The sequence below is a fragment of the Arachis hypogaea genome, chromosome 2 (assembly GCF_003086295.3).
Source record: "Arachis hypogaea cultivar Tifrunner chromosome 2, arahy.Tifrunner.gnm2.J5K5, whole genome shotgun sequence".
NCBI classification, from domain to species: Eukaryota; Viridiplantae; Streptophyta; class Magnoliopsida; order Fabales; family Fabaceae; genus Arachis; species Arachis hypogaea.
The window spans coordinates 92,023,508-92,041,696 of NC_092037.1; the positions used below are offsets into that span (position 1 = coordinate 92,023,508).

Sequence of the window (18,189 nt, forward strand, 5' to 3'; positions counted from 1 at the left end):
ACTCAAAAGATTAGGAACAAAGGGAGACATAATCTTCATCTTGATCCGTGTATTATTTAATTTCTATTTTTATTTTAGTCATTTTTATTTTTAAGATTGGTTTGTGAAGTAAAAGTTGAATATTATATATATATATATATATATATATATATATATATATATATATATATATATATATATATATATATATATATATATTAGATGTAAGTACTTGAAGCCACTATAATGATAAATAAAATTAATTTTTCTCTTTTGATATATAGTACAAATGCGCTACAAATATTCACACCGATATCAATTATTGTTGTCAATTTTTTATTGATGGAAGCTTGATCTGATCTGAATTGAATTTTTATTTTTTACAATTTCTTGCATTAAAGTTTTTACCAAAAATTCGACTCACATATATTTATACATATAGATGTGAATGAACGAAATGAAATATTTATATATATTTATTATCACGTCAATTCTAACATTAAATTTAAATCTTATCTTATTTTTAAATTAAATCAAATCATATATCAATTTCAATCAGATTCAATTAAGATTTTATTTAAATTTAAAATTTTGAAATCCACAATAAAATAATTAATTATTCTTAATTGATATTTAGTATTTTTTATTATTATATTCTTAATCCTAACAAAAGGTATAATAATATTTTATTTGGGTTAAGATAATTATTTCTTTTGTCAAATCAGCATAATAATTAAATAATGTTTTTAAGATCAAAATATTTATTGGTGTCGGATTTTATAGTTTTAATATTAAACAGATAATAAATCTGTCATACTAAATTTATTAGTTAAGATTAATTTTTAGTAATATTTTTCGATGATCTGACAATATAAAATAATATAATTTTACTAATCTGAATTAAATTAAAAAAAAATATAATTCATTCTGTATTTTTAATCCTTGGTTAATCTTTAGACTGTGACATATAATTAACTATCAAGCTCTAATTTTTTATTATTATTCTAATAAATTAATGAATGACCAAAAAATTAATTTATTAATTCGTTTAATTCCCATGGTCAATGCTTAGCTTTATTTAGTTCAGACTCAGCCATTTATTCGTAGTGATCAAACGCATTGCTTAGAATTAATGAGTTTTTTATTGGCTACTTATTGATTTTACAAATATTTAAATAATATCAAATATCCATTCAATTAATATCTTAACATATTAAATATCTAAAATTAAAATAGGATGCTACTCAGATAAAGACGTCTAAAATGTCTTTTTTTAAAGATGTTTTCATGTTATATTTTAATTGGTTTCTATATAATTTATTCGGTGTTTCTCATCACATATTATTAAATTCTTCAAAAGATTTTTTTCCAAAAATAATAAAAAACATTTATATATATATATATATATATATATATATATATATATATAACAAGCTCAAGCCTCTTAAAATTTTTATAAATAAAAAATAATTAATTTATATTCGTATAATATATAAAATAATTACTATATTATTATTATATTATAGATTAAGATTCACTAATTTAAATTTTCTTTTTATTTTTAATATAAGTATTAGAAATAAATAAATTTTTTATAACTAAATGTAGTGTAATAAAATATATATAATATTAATTAGTTCTTAAAAAATTCTAAAAAATGGTTTCTTTCATTTTAGTAAAATAACTATTTATTAAAGTAGACAAATTAATTATTTTCTTCTCATATACAGTTTTTTAAGATATAAAAGTAATTAATTAGGACATTGGTTAAGATAATTAAATTTACTATTTCATTAAATTTTTAATTTAAAAAAAATCCTAGTTAATTTTGGTATAGAAATTTTGAATTTGAAAACATTGATAAAAATTATGTTGAATTTTGATTTATTTGATTCTCATTTAAATTAATCACTACATAAGTTAAAGTTCTGTTTTGAAGTTATATTCGAGCTTTAATCTAATTTTTAAAGTTTCAATTTACTTAGTTTGATTTTTTAACTCAGGTATCCGTGACTCATATTATGGTTTTAAGTGTTTAGTTGAAAAAAAAATAAGTTAAAAAAATTTTTAATTATCACATCAAATAGTCGCTAGAATGTATAATGTAGCAGTCGTTAATCCATCTTAGCATGTCGTTAACGATTTTGTGAGACAGTGACAAAAATAAGATTAGGAACCAATGTGAGTCATAACTATTAAGTTGGGAGACTAAATTGAGTAAATAAAAAATTTTGAAATTAGATTGAAAAATAGTTGTTAGAACCGAACCAGTAATGAAACTGGTAAAGCTACGGGTTCACTGGTTCACTGATTTATTGGTTCAACCGATAAATCAGTGGTTGAACCGATAAAATCGGTCTCACATAAATATAAAATATAAAATAGTTAAAAACTTAAAATTAAAATTTGAAATACATATCTTCACTAACATTTTATGAAGAATCAAGTCTCAACTTATAAAAATAACTAATATAAAAAAATTATAAAATTTTAATACTACAATAGTATCTTATTTTGATTTTTGACACAATAAAAAAATAATTAATTCACAAAGCCTATCATCTAACTATAATATCAGTAGATCTTAACACTAACATCAAAATAAATAACTTTAATCACAATACTAGCAATAAAATAGATCAAGTAAATTAATAAATTTTTAGTGAAATTTATATTTATATTAATAATGGTATATAATTAAAATATAATTAATTTTAATGATAGAAAAAATAATAATTAAATTAAATTAGATATTTATGTATACTATATAATTAGTATTTGTTAAATATAGTACTTAGAAGTGCAATGGCTAAGTGGCAAGTAGAGGTTGCTTTTGCTCCAAGATTCTTGGTTTGAGACCTTGTGGAGACATTTTAAAAATTTTTCTTAAGCAGACTAGTTCGATTAGACCGGTTTGTACCGGTTCATACCGGTTTTATTCCTTAAACATTCCAAGGAGTAAACTGAACCGGATTAGGGTCCGGTTCTAGTCCGATTCACTAGTTTTCTGGTCGAACCAGCCGATCCAGTTTGGCTTTTACAACTATGGATTGAAATACGAACATAATTTCAGAGACCAATAAGTATTATCTGTTTGTTGACAATTAAGTTGTTTTAATGGTAATTAAGATCTAATAATGGTTTATAATAAACGAAACATTCTTTTACAACAATAAACCTATAGTAGTAGTTAGTGGTGTTCATAGATTAGATCATATCCATATAAATCCACTGTATTTATCCGTATCTAATCTGTAGTTTGAGGATATGATCTGATCTGTAAGATGATCGGATTGGATCGAATCGGATCCACACTCTAATCAGATAGAAGTAAATATGTTTAAAAAATAAACAAAAAAATTATTGACTTTTTTATAAAAATAAAATTTTTTAATATTTTTTATTTTATGGATATATTTTATATCTGATCCAAACATAAAAAGTGCGAATATCGAATTTGATCTAATAAGTTTAGTGTGGATTGGATCGAAATTTCAGCCATATCCCATCTGTAAACACCCCTAGCAATAATAACTAAAAAATTATAATGATTATATTTTTAACTAAGAGAAAGTGGCAAAAAAAAGTACTAAATACAAGAACATTTAATCAAATATTAAAAAAAAGTTACTTTAAAATAGTTGGACTTTTTTTCTCATATATATATAATATAATAATAATAATAATATGATAATTGTTTTATATATCACACAAATATAAAAAAAAAATTCTATGATCTTAAGAAAGGTTTTGTAAGTCTCTAACCTTGTTATCGATTTTTGTAGTGTTAGCCCTCATATTATCAATTTAATTATATATAATTCGTATGATAAATTATTTGGTGACATGCTTTCTTTTTTACTGTGATATACTTGTTTTATTATTATTATTATTATTATTATTATTATTATTATTATTATTATTATTATTATTATTATTATTATTATGTACATTAAAAAATAACAGGCCAAATTATTGTCAAAACATAATAGAAGTATGGAAGTTTATCATTCTGATCTCTAATGGAGAAAACAAAATTCTTTTCAATAGTTTATTTAACGTTTAGTAGAATAAAAATAAATTTTAGTACGAGTTTAATATTTTTATTCATCATAAAATATTTATAGAATTACTTGTAGATAAATTTTGCAAAAAAGAAAAAAACCATGATTTTTAATTTTATTTTTAAATAAACTTTATTTTTAATTTTAAAATAAATTTTAATTTTATTTTTTAATAATATTAATTTTTTACAGTATATAATTATTCAATTATTTTTTAATCATATATAAATAATTTACTCTTAATAAGACTTTTTTGTGTTATTCAATTTTTTTTTTTTTAAAATAATTAATTATTAAAATAATTAAACTTTTCACAACAAAAATAATAAAAAAATTATGAACGAAACAAATTAACCATCCTGATAATTTTTTGTATTTTTATTCATATTTTAATTATAAACATAAATATAATTTAATTATATTATTTATGAATATAACTATAAAGATAGATAAAATTTAGTTATATTACTTATATATAGTTTTATTGTATTGTATTGCTTATAAAGTTAGATTATAATTATGACAATAGAATTGTTCTTGTATTTTTATGTGTGTGACTAATTGGTGGTGTTAAAATATTATTCTTAATTATAGATAAGGTTTATAATTTAAAAAATCAAAGACTCAATTAAAAAGATACGAAAAAAATGATGTTAAAATATTCTAACCCTTTAAAATAAAAATATTCGAAATTCAATTAAAAATTATTTAAAATTTAAACTAAATAAAAATTTATACTCAATGTGTTTTGTATTAAATATATTTAATAACCTATTATATCATATTGGTTGAAATTAGTTTTTATAATGTTAATTTTTTAATAACACTTTATTAGAAAAACCATCTTTTCAGAATTTTTTAAAAACTAATTAATATTATATATATTTTGTTATATTACATCTTGTTATAAAAAAATTATTTATTTTTAATGCTTATATTAAAAATAAAAAAAATTTAAATTAGTAAATTTTAATGTATAATATAATAATAATATAGTAATTATTTTATGTATTATACGAATAAAAATTAATTATTTTTTTATTTATAAAAATTTTAAGAGCTTGTTTTATATATATATATATATATATATATATATATATATATATTTTGATGAATGTGATATATTTTTTATGTAAATAATCTTTTAAAAAAATCTAATAGTTAATTTATTATCTTTTTTGTTTTAGTCCAAATTAAATATTTTTTATTATTTTTGGAAAGAAAATCTTTTGAGAAATTTAATAATATGTGATGAGGAACACCGAATAAATTATACAAAAACCAATTAAAACACAACATAAAAGCATCTTAAAAAAAAAGACGTTTTAAGCATCTTTATCTGAGTGGCCTCTATTAAAATATAATAAATATTTGCAAATTATCATCATGATAGTCGTAGGTTAAAACTAAAATAACTGTAACAGTGGACTTTTTTTTTTATCAGAATATCTTATTAATAAATATACAATAATGATAATAATAATTATTAGAAATTTCCATTACAAGTAAGCTCAATCTTGTTAAATACAAATCTATTAACATAGGATTTATGCGAAATCCTATTATGCATATTTGTTATATTTTATTTTTTTTCTTAAATTTATATATAGTTTCATCACACTCAGTTCAAAAATTAAAAAAAAAAAACCAAAAAAATATAGCTTCATAACTAATGGACGAGATGCACACAAACCAATTTTTGTAGATCATAGTGTAAAGAAGGACTAAAACTCCAAATTAAAACGATCCTTTTTAGATTTATAATTTTTACTATTTTACTTCCTCAAATTTAAAATTAATTATATTGGTTTTCGAAATTTAATTTTAGGTATTATATTAATCATTAGATCTTTTCTAGTACTGAATTAGCAAATGAAGTGCTAAATTGACTCTGAATTATCACACTAAATACAGGGTTAAACAGTGGTATTTTGTTTTGACATTTAAACAAGATAAAAAGAGAAGACGAATAAGAGTTTATATAATGTACAAATTATTTTCTTTTTTCTTTCTCTAAAAGGACCTTATTTTTGCATTATTTAAGCGTCAAAACAAAAAGATTCATTTAACTACGTGTCTAGTATGACAAACTAGAGTTAATTCAACATTTTATTCATTGATTCAATGCCAAAAAAAACTCAAGAACTAATATAGTACTTAAAACTGAATTTCAGATACTAATATAATAAATTTTAAAATTAAAAAATTAAAATAGTAAAAACGGTAAATATCAAAAATCACTATAAAATTTCATACAAAAAGAAGTTATGTTAAATAAAATAACTAAACCTTAAGAAAAAAAATTAACTAAATAAATAAACTATGATTAAAGGAGAGTATCTATAATATGGTTTTTGCTCTCTTGAGACCTTAAGTTCATCAATAATTTAACTGATGAAATTGTTTTAAAAATATTTTAATATTACTCAACAAGTCCACATTATTACAGTGTTAGTGCATTATTTTATAATTTTTTCAACTTTTTGGCTTTAAAACAACTTGATCGGTCTATTGATAAATCTCTCATGGAGCACAATTTATTTGCAAGTTCAAAGTTTTTTTCATAATTTTTTAAGGAAAACTCTCTTAAAAAAGGTGACATCATACTGTTTAAAACACACTACTAATAAATCTTCAATTGTTTGGCTTCCTCACCTAACCATTGTTTTTTTAGAAAGAAAGAAAAAGAAAAAGGTTTATCACATGAGTTAGCGAAAATGCTACACCTTTTAAAAATTATGACATATATATATTATATTATTACTTATAAAGATAATATACCCTATATGGCTATGAGTAAGAAGAGTCGTCCATCAACAAATATAAATTAAAAAAAAAAAGAAAAAAAGAAATTAAAGAAAGAAGAGTCCATCAAGAAGATACGAATCTAAAATTTTTCTTATCAACATCATTTAATCATATCAAATATGCCTAACTTTAGTTGACACAATTGAACACTGTGTTAAGTCAATTATGAAATTGACTTTAAAAATTAATATATCTAAAAAAATTAGTTATTAAACTAATTATCATATATTTATATATAAATATAAATATTATTTAATTTATTTTTAATATATATTTTATATTTTATTCGAATAACTAATTTAATAATTAATTTTTAATATACATTTAAGAGAATTATTTTGCTTAAACGAACCCATTGGAGGAAAATAAAGTGAAGAGTCAAATTTTCAGTTGTTAGATCACAATCCCATCCACCTCAATTTTTCAGAGTCATAATTAAATAGTATTATTATTATGATGTTAAGCATTGTATCCATAATTAGCAACTAATCCATGACGGTAAAACCTAGAAAAGCATCATTGGTAATTTCTGAGCGTTAGATCAATCCTCCACCACATTGATCCAACGGATAGGAAGTCACAATGATGGATTATAAAGGTGAGTCACCTAACACCTTTCACGAAAGGGTTGTGTCATTAAATTCAAAATCATCGTGCGATATTGATTGCAAGTGGACGAAAATGCCCCTGGTATTTTTCGTACCGTATGCTGTATAAGAATACGATAATGTAGGGTCGTTATCAAAGGGGGAAAATGGGGAAGAATGTGCGTTGGGGAATGTGAGAAGAGAACAGAAGATGTAATGTTCACCATGCAGGGAAGCTTACAAATGCTAAGATCTTTGCTCTTTAGTCACACTCTCTACATTTCCGAGGTCACCCTCTGAATCAGTGACATCTTCTTTTCTTTTTCCTTTTTTTCTTGTTAATTCTAACCATTTTTTTTTACTGTCCAAATATCTCTTCATTCGACAGATCAATGACTAATTCGTCACAGATTTAAATTTTATTTAAAGATTTGTGTAATCAATAAATTATTATATACACAAAGTAAAATTTAAATCTTTGATACTTATTTAAGTAGACAAATAAAATAACCAACCCAAAGTGATTTGTTAATTCTAACAATTGAATTTTTTTATGGAACATAGTAATGTGAAGAGAATAGTAATTTAACAATTTTTTAAAAATTTTATATATTAATCTATATATTATTTTATGTATTCGGTATATTTTTAGAAGTATAAAAGATTTTCAATGAGAATTTTTTTTATTGCCCTATATAGAAGTTCTCTTATCAATACCCTAATTGAAAATTATTGTATAAGACAGCTCCTTAATTGATTGTTTCATTTACTTTAATTATTTGTCTCTTTTCTCTTATGCTATAATTTCTTTTTATTTTCTTACTCAATTATGTTATTGAATACTCTCCATTCATAAATAACTATAATTTAAAGTTATAATTTCTGTCCAATAAAAATTTTCATTTTATATTTTCAATTATTAATTATTTCAAAATTTAATAAAACAGATTTTCTGCTAAAATAATATTTGAAGTTGGAGTGGATTAAGAATATAATTGTGAAAAAAAGAATTGATGTTACTAAAATGTTATAAAAATTCTAATTTTATGACATTTATCCTAACACTCTAGGCATGATATAGAGAATTACATAAATAGTTATATGTTTTTACCGAAACAATTTGATAAATAATTTTTAATTGATTATTTAAAAAATAACAAATATATTATATGAACAAATACTCAAATAGAGTATGTAATTCCTATAATATTAATTCTTGTTTTGGATTAAATTTGCATGTTAATGACATTATTAAATAAATTTTAAGAGCTAGTAAAAGAAGAAATTAATTTTCGCACACAATGTTAATATAAATAATTTTACATATATATCTAATTGTGTATTAACATATCTGAGAAAAAAATCTAATTTTTAAATCCACACTATTTACATAATTAGTGTATCAAAACTAAATTAAAAAATAAACCATTCCAATCAATTCCTTAAAAAAAATAACGTTGGATGAAATATTTTATCGCTCATTCCCTACCACCATGTGAAAACAAAGCACCTCCAATATCTATAGCTACCTTGTGATCACTAACACTTCAACCACCACAACCCTTAACTTCCATCTCAAAACCCGGCTGCCGCCGCAACAATTGCATACACATCAAAACGCTCAACCTCAATCACCACCAAGAATAATGCCCTATCGTTGTTTTAGATAAACTTTTTTTCTTTTCTATCTCAATATATATGGTGGTGTTTTAATTTGCCCTATGTTTTGCTCTATATGTCAATAATCACACAACGCGATGTTTTTATTTGAAATAATCTTTTGTATATCATAGACATTTGATTGAATTTTAAATCGGATGGACTCAAAGAAATTAAAGTGAAAAGATTATATTACTAAGTCGTAGGGAAGGAGCAAGGCAACTGATAGAGGGGCCAAAATGTTTAATTATTACACTAAACACATACAAATATAATTTTTTAATCTATTTATAGGCAATACATAGATTAATTATAATTATAATTAAGTTATTTTGCATTAAATAATTTATACAACTGTGATCTTATTTATTATCATAAATAAATAATGAATTGAGTAAGTCATTATTACTTTTAAGTTATAATTAAATAAGATTAAAATAAGATATGTTATTTTATTTGGACTTTAAAGTTAATAGATATCACATTTAAATATAAATAGTAATTTTAAGATTTTGGTTAATAACACATTAAAATTGTTTCTGCAGTCATTTTTCCATTAAAAAAGTTATGATTTAGTCTTATCAAGAATATAAAAGACTTCAGTTTTAAAAAATCAAAGAACTACAAGAATTAAATTCTCTTAATTATACTCACAAATTTAGATACGTTTTTGTACTCTCAAATATTTCTTTTTTAATGATTTAATATAGATGATATTGAAATTAAAGAAACCAATAATTTCCAACAATGCACACACTACAACACTTTCCATAAATATTAGTAATATTTTTATAACTTTGTGGCGGTTTTTAATGGTGGCAAAATGATTTATTGACGATGCTTTCAAAATCATTGCCCAATACAATGAAATCCAGCTATACAAGTTAGCAACTGCTGGAATATCCATTATAAATGATATACATACATAATTTATTATAACTATGCTCTAATTAATAATTTTTATATTTGGGACACCAGTCTTGTTACTAAGGATTTTGTTTTTGTTGGAATAACATTTAATTTGAATATTAATTAGTTAGATTATAATTATAATTATATTTAGATTTAAATTAGATAATTATCTTTGTGATTTTTTTTATTTGTTTGACACATATAAATAGCTAGGTAATACATTTTTTATAGGCAATAATAGATTTACATGACAAAAAAAAACAGTCAGAACTTGTCTTATTTAACATTTATTAATTATCGCAACAATTAATAAATATTAAATAAGGCAAATTATGTCTGGTTTTGACTGATTTTCTTTGGTTACCAAACATTTTCGTATATATATATAACATTTTCTCTAATCTCTTCTCTTGGTTTCTAACAGTTATCATGCTTGTGTATGACTACATATTAAAAGTAACCAATTTTTAAACGCATTAGTTAAAAAAATTTATTTAAATGCATGAATATAATCGTATCGAAGAATATATATATATATATATATATATATATATATATATATAATGTAAAAATATTAATATATTAAAATTAAACTTTATTTGTAATTTATAATTGATAAGTATATTCAATTCCACTTAAATGCCGTTAAAATTTTCACGTGCAAAATATATATCTCATGATTTCTCTACATATAGTGGGGGACAATTAACTTTTTGATGCTAGCAAGAAGGAGTCATATGAAAGGGAAATTCAATTGGCAACTAGGCAAATGTATGCTTGTTTATGATTATTTTGGAAAGCAAAGTTTATTTTGTTTTTATTATTTTATGGTAAAAGTTGATTTTAATTATATCTATGTTCCGATAAATTCGTGTTAATGCCATTGCATAGTGCAAGTTTAACTCATTAAGAATATTATTAGATACCTACTTAATCATTAAATCGGAGATAAGTGGTAAAAAGTGGTCCAAAAGTAATCATGAAGTTAAAGAATATATTGGTTCCCTTTCTTTATATAACTGAAATTACTCGGTGTTATTTATAAATAAAAGGGTAAAACTTAACAATAATTTGCAAGACAATAATGAAAAACAGTAATGCTTGTCTCAGTTTCACATGATTATTTAAGCGAGATAAAATATGCTATATATAAATTATTATTATTTTTTATAATATTATATGAAAAAATATATGGTTTAATCCAATAGTCATGCAGTACATTTTAAAGTATTTAATTTTCATTATAAAAATTAAAAATTATATGTGATAAAATATATAATTAGCAATAACAACGATGTAAAAGACTCTTATTTATTTCTTTTAAAATACTTATGTTAATTTTATTTTATTATAAAATTATTTGTCCAAAATTTTAAATTGGTAAGTAGAAACACATGAATAATTATCTTTAACACATTTTTTTGTACGATTTTTTTTGTGAATTTTGTATATATATTTTTTTTGTTTTGTCTCATATTTATTTAGATTATTTTTTTGAGATAAAAAAGAATGAAATTTTAGATTTTTAGTTCATAAAAATTTTGATATTATATTCTAAAAAAATTAAACTGATAAATAAAAATACATAAATAATTATATTTTTAACGAAAAATAGATGTAGATGATCAAAAGACTTGATGTCCTTAAATATTAAGGTCAATAAATTTATGGGAGTATAAGAGTGTTTATATGCTGAATAAAATCGACTTTATTTCGATCTAAATTCGACCATAAATTATGACTAGTTCTATTTTCTAGATTCATTTTCTGACCTATAAATTCAATAAAACTTGAATAATTCAATTTATTTCGTACAGAGTTTATACTGGAGTAAAATACGAGTCTTAAATTTAATAAAATTGACAAAGAAATAATCTAGATAGCAAAAGATGGATAAAACCACAATAGCATTGCAAAAAAATTACATTAAGAATCAAAGTTAATGATCAACAAAATTAATGATAAATAGATCAATATCAACAATGTAACAAAAAATAAAATATTAAAATTTCTTTAATTTAATGGAAACAATTTTAGTAACAACAATTATCATTCATAGTTTCAAAACAAAAAAGTAAAGAAAAAGTTTTTACCATTCATAGTTTCATATATATATAAAAAAAAAACAAATTTTGCCAGCACATGCTAAATCGAATCACAAAGGACACGATGGTAACAGTGATGAGCATTCTCAAAGCAATGGTTACAAAGCAATGGCCGGATAATTTATTTAAATTTTGGATCGGGCCTAATTTTAAATAAGCTATATTAAATTTGATTAAAAATGATTCCATTCGAAAATTTCATGCCAGACTTAGTTTTGTGTAACCCTAAATGTATATGTATATAAAGAGGCTCATTCTTAATGTTAATATAATATCAAATAACATTATTTTTATGGTTGATCCCATAAACAATCTAATGAACAATAATTCCTTTATTTTGAAAAAAAAAACCCCAATATTTAATCATTTTAGTTACACGTATTATCTTTTATGATATATTTATATGAGTAGTGAAGAGTGAGTTTTGAGCAGATGTTAACATTCTATTTTTGGATGAGATCTAACACACACTACTGTATGAACATGAGCACACGAAATATGAGACTAGCTACTATAAAAAGCAAATATTAGATGCCTCTAAAATAATTAATAGGGTACGGAAACAGAGGGCTATAAATTATAAAATAAGGTGAAAGTTTATAATAATATAAGATACTCTAATTTTGAAATACATATATAATAATGCTAAGCATGTGTTCCCTCACTATCACCAAATATATATCATATTAAAAGTTAGTGAATTTATTCAATTTAGTCAATATTTAATACATTTTTGTAAAAATTAAATTAACTTGAAATAAATAAAGAATAAATATTGTTATTTCTATTTCGATAATAATGCTATTCCTTTTTCTTTGCAAAATCATGTAGGCATAACATACAATACCAAAAAAAAATATTGCCATTATAAAAAATAGGAGTTACAAAATCATTATTCTAAAAAATAATATAATTAGAAATTTTAGAAAACAACTAATAACATTATAAGGCTTAAGTGAAAAAAAAACTTTTACAGATGTTCTAAAAAAACATAAGAACGTTGTATATAAAGCAGGTAGAGAAAATTTGGATTCTACGTAACATCAAAAAAATAAATTAAAAACATAAAAAATATAAAATCTTATCATAAAATTATTAGATTTAGTACAAATTTCATAAAATTGATAGACTCGTTTAAAATCATAATATCAAAAGATTTTAAGAGTTAAATCGAGATTCTAACTCCTATGATATAGAGTAAAAAATAAATTAAGGGGACAAGTTGTTGAATTATGTACCCACAAAAAGCAAAGTAGTGAAATAATGCAATGATAAGATTGGATTAATGAAAAAGAAGGAACAAGGTGAAGACATTAGTAAGGGGAGACTTCAGGATAAAACCCCCTTGCTTACCCAAATAAGACTAAGCATTCATTCTCATTAAAAATAATCATTTGATTTCTTAGGAGCAAATATCATCACTAGTTTCAATAATAATAATAATAATAATAATAATAATAATAATAATAATAATTCAAAGTCTCTAAAAGTTGTATACGTAGTATTTTTGAACAGAATGAAAAATTATGGACTCAATAATAATGGTAGTCGGCAGGGGTATTCCAAGGACAAAACTAAGATAAATAGTGAAAATGGAAAGACTAAGACCCACCAATTATTTACTCAATAGTAAAACCAAATGTAAAAATAAAGAAAAAAAATTAAAAATTAAAAATTAAAAAATGTCAATTTGGTGGTGGTGGTTACTACTTACTAGCATCGTTAACAGTGATGAGCTTTTTACATTGCTCCATTTATAGAAGTTTAGTTTGTTTTCTAAATGAGCAAGTTGTTATTGGTAATTAAAGCATCAATTTATCAAAACTCTCATGCAGTTATTAATTATGTATGGTTTAAGTAAATGTAGCTGTCAATAACAAAAATGTTATCAGAGGATTGTCTTATTTAGAAAATCAGTCCATCGCTATTTCATATGATGATGGTGGTGATAGAATAATTGTCTAATAGTAATTGATTTAAGTTGTTCAAATAGTTAATTTATTTATCTAATTAAATAAATATTAGAGTAGATTTAAATTTTATTTTGTATATATAATAATTAATTAATTAATAATAAACTGTTAAATAATAAAATTTAAATTCATAACGAATTAATTTTTAACTTATAAAATATAATTAACTAATAGTAAAATAGTAATTCGAAAGAGATCATTATTTTTAGTTGTTCAAAAAATAACATATTTTAAAAATCGTGCATGAGAGATGTTATTTATCTTTTTGTCTTTAAATGCTTTTAACTTTTTAGATATTTTATTTGTTGTAAATTTATAATATCACTTATCACATAAATAATTATATTTTTAACATACTGTTGTGTAAAAAAATTTTGATAGTTTATTCATAAAATTTTGCATTTTTTTATTTTTTATAAAAATTAAACTCTAAATTTTTTATTCATAAAAAATTTAATATTATGTTATAATATTAATTATTTTAAAAATTTAAATTAATAAAAAATACACGAGTAATATATAAAATCCACATAACATGAGTTTCATGTTCCAATAATTCAGAAATATGTGGTATTTTGATTTACCCGTCAAAATCAAATCTAGAATATTTTTCTTTAATCAAATAAGGTTTCCTTTAATGATATATGTCAACATGTATTATTAGTTAACATAACATTTAAATATTTATTCAAATAAAGTGTAGCTACACCTCTTCGTTTTCAACTTTCAAGTGTTGAGGAACTTTTTCTAAAAAAATATTTAAAGACTATTTACAAAATATCTTTATATATTTTATAGAATATAACACAGTTGATCCCTTTTCAAAAAAGTGAGCACAAACAACAAATTAAAAGATACATGCTATACATGTAATATCACCTAATCTATATTCAAAAAGGTCAGCTAATTAACCCTAAAATTTATATTTGATTAAACAACTATATATGGTTACAGGTAGGTTTGAGGAGTGTCCACAAACAATTTAATTAATTATTAAAAATTAATTTCCTTTCTCAATTTAATTTTTTTAATATATTTTACTATTTTGATTGTGAATATATATTGCAACGTCCCCTTCTCTCTTCTGCTTCTATAAATACCTCTGCTACGTTCCTCCCCACCATGTATCAGAAGCATTTAATGTCACATAATGGTTGCTAGCTATCCTTCTACCATTTCATTTCAATTTTTTTTATATATATATACAATAAAAGGGTAGTATTGGTGATCTTATTACATACATATATAGCACTTCATCTTCTTCTTCACAATGGTGTGAGTTTTTTTTTTTTTAATATAGTGTGGAAGAATCTGTAAAGCTCAGGAGGGATAGCGCCACGAAAGCATCGGCGATGATCCGTTGTTTGTGAAGAGTTTTTATGCTCTTTGATTTTCTGTAGCGCTATCCATCCTGAGTTTCATGGGTTCTTCACACTGCTTCTAATGAATCTTTGGATTTTTTTTTGGGATGTGTGGATGAATATGTTCTATGCTTTCATCATAAGAAGAAGAAAAACGTAACACCAATATTGGATTATTGGTCCCTCATAATAATCATGCACTATACAAGGTGATGAATCTTTTGATTACTCTATATATAGTTATTGTCCTCTCTTTCATTTTTGTTATGCTAGTTTTAGTGACTAATGACATATATTTTTTTATTTTTTATTTCTTTTCGTTCTTCCTTTGTTGATGATCTTTTTCTTTATTACCCACTTTCTCTTTTATTAGTTTTTTTATTGTTATGCAAATTTTAGTGACTAACTACTTATCTTATTTCTTTTTTTCCTTCTATTTTTTGCTTCCTCTCAAGAGCAAGCAGCTTGGTTAGAATGAATATGGAGAAAAATGGTGGAGAGAAAAAAAAATATGTAAGGCTATAGATTATCAAGTTCTTATTTTCTTTCTCTTTTTGTTTTCATCAAAGTATTCACTTATATTAATTTTGTGTGTCCTTTGGTATAATATTCATCTTTAGCATCACATCAAAGATTTGATACAAACATGAGATAGAATATGTTTACAAATATATAATTTTTTATTTTTGAAAGTATTCTTTTAGTTGCTTAAAAGGTTGTAATAAATGTATCACTTGAATTATTGAAGTAGTGTATATATATGTCCAATGATGATACACCACAAAAAGTTGAGATCTTCTAATTATATTCTCATCACCATAATATACGTTTCTTGTGGTGTTGTTGAAGTCATCAAAATAGCAAGAAAAGGGTTTATTTGATTTTATTGAGGAGGTATATCTGAGTTTCATTATTGAGGAAAGCATAGCTTTAAATCTAAGAGTACTATAGGGTATGTAGTACTTTTTAATTTCCATTATTTTGTGCCCTTTTATTCACTGTTGACATAACTTGGCATCATCCTCAAATTGCGCAAAGGATAGGAATTCAAGAAGAAGAAGAAGATAAAAAAAAGGAAAATTAAATAATAGACATATAATATTATAATTAATTAATAACCCAAAAATAAAAATAAAAATATTATTATAAAATATATATAGAGGTGGCAACATGCACATTGTGGATATTCAACCCGACCCAATCCGGTCGGGTAGGGTTGCCAATTCGATCTGCAGTGAGTAGGATAGAGTATGAATATGATTTTCATGCAGATTGAATAAAGTGTGGATTGAACTTCAACCCTGACTAACTCGCATTCTATACATGTATATGTTATATACTTATACAAAAATATGTTTTAAGTAGATATTAAATCAAAGACCTCTCACTAATGCAAAAGATCTTTAATCATTAAGAGAAGATTATTAATTAATAATTTAATAGATTTTTTTATATAAAAATTAGATTTATTTTAAATAATCATCAAATTATATAATAATGTTACATCTTTTTTATATCTCACAAGTTAAAAACAAATAAAATTAAAATTAAAATATTCTCAACTTACAGATAAAATAAAATTGAATTTATATAAACATTTCAAACAGCAATTAAAATTAAAATTAAATCTAAACCCTACTCTATTCTAGTTATTATCACCTAAGTATAAACCAAACATAGCTACATTATCACGTGCGTATTGATATTTGATAGACTAGGGATGTTGACTACTCCCAACTTCAACTTCGTGCAAGCCACGGTCTTCAGTCCAAATTCCCATGATCATTTACATTGCCTAACTTTAAAGCTAAGCTTTTTTATTATTATAATTTAATTTATTTTAGCTCATTTTATGTTATGTATATGTATATTTATTTGTTGAATTCTCTATCTGTATCTATGACCCCCCACACTCTCCTTAATTCTGTGATATACAGTTTGTAGCATTCAATAATTATGAATGGACTCTTGTGGAGACATCATTGCGTGTATTTGGGATTGATTCACGTATATAAATTAAATCAAATCAAACGTATATTCAATATTTCTTTATATTTAAATATATATTGAATAAAGATATATATGTTCATACATACAGTAGTAGTGGACAATAGTCATGCTTCTAATTAGAGAATAATCTTTATAATTGAATTGATAGACAACCAAAATTAGTTAGGGTTGGATTTAGGGTTTGTTTTATTTTAAGATTAATTTTAGAATTTATCATCCTTATGTTATTAACTTATTATTATATAATCGATTATTGTTGTACTAGATTTTGATTGCATTTGTAATTGTTTAATTTATATATAATATAATCAATTTTGATAGAACTCATATTTAAGTTCAATCATTTTTTAATTTAAAATATTTATAATTATAAAATATGAATGTATATATATTCCTTTGCTATTGATAAAGTCACTTGTCTAACCTATTGACATGGTATTCTTCTTTCGAAAAATCGAATGTTTTCTTTTTCAAAAAGTTGCTTTTTCAATTTGACTTAGATAAATCTATTTTCAGATTTCAACATTATACCGAGGAGACGCCATTTTTCTTATAACGAATCACTGTGTGAGCATATAGGGTCAAAATTGTACGCACATATTAAAGCCTTTATATGCATTAGGGTTAAGAAAATAAAGTAAAAGGAGTATGAATTTTCACTTTTCACTTTCAACTCATACAATAAAAATTTAATTTAATTTTAATGTATTTACAATGGAAATTAAATTTAC

General features: G+C 22.7%; 1 long non-coding RNA gene across 1 annotated transcript; it reads left to right on the forward strand.

Moving 5' to 3' along the window:
* Positions 1 to 15,209: 15,209 nt before the first annotated feature.
* LOC140179958 (uncharacterized) lies at positions 15,210 to 17,783 on the forward strand. Its single transcript, XR_011874225.1, has 2 exons — positions 15,210 to 15,657; positions 15,904 to 17,783. It is a non-coding gene; the product is annotated as an uncharacterized lncRNA (long non-coding RNA).
* Positions 17,784 to 18,189: the final 406 nt, after the last annotated feature.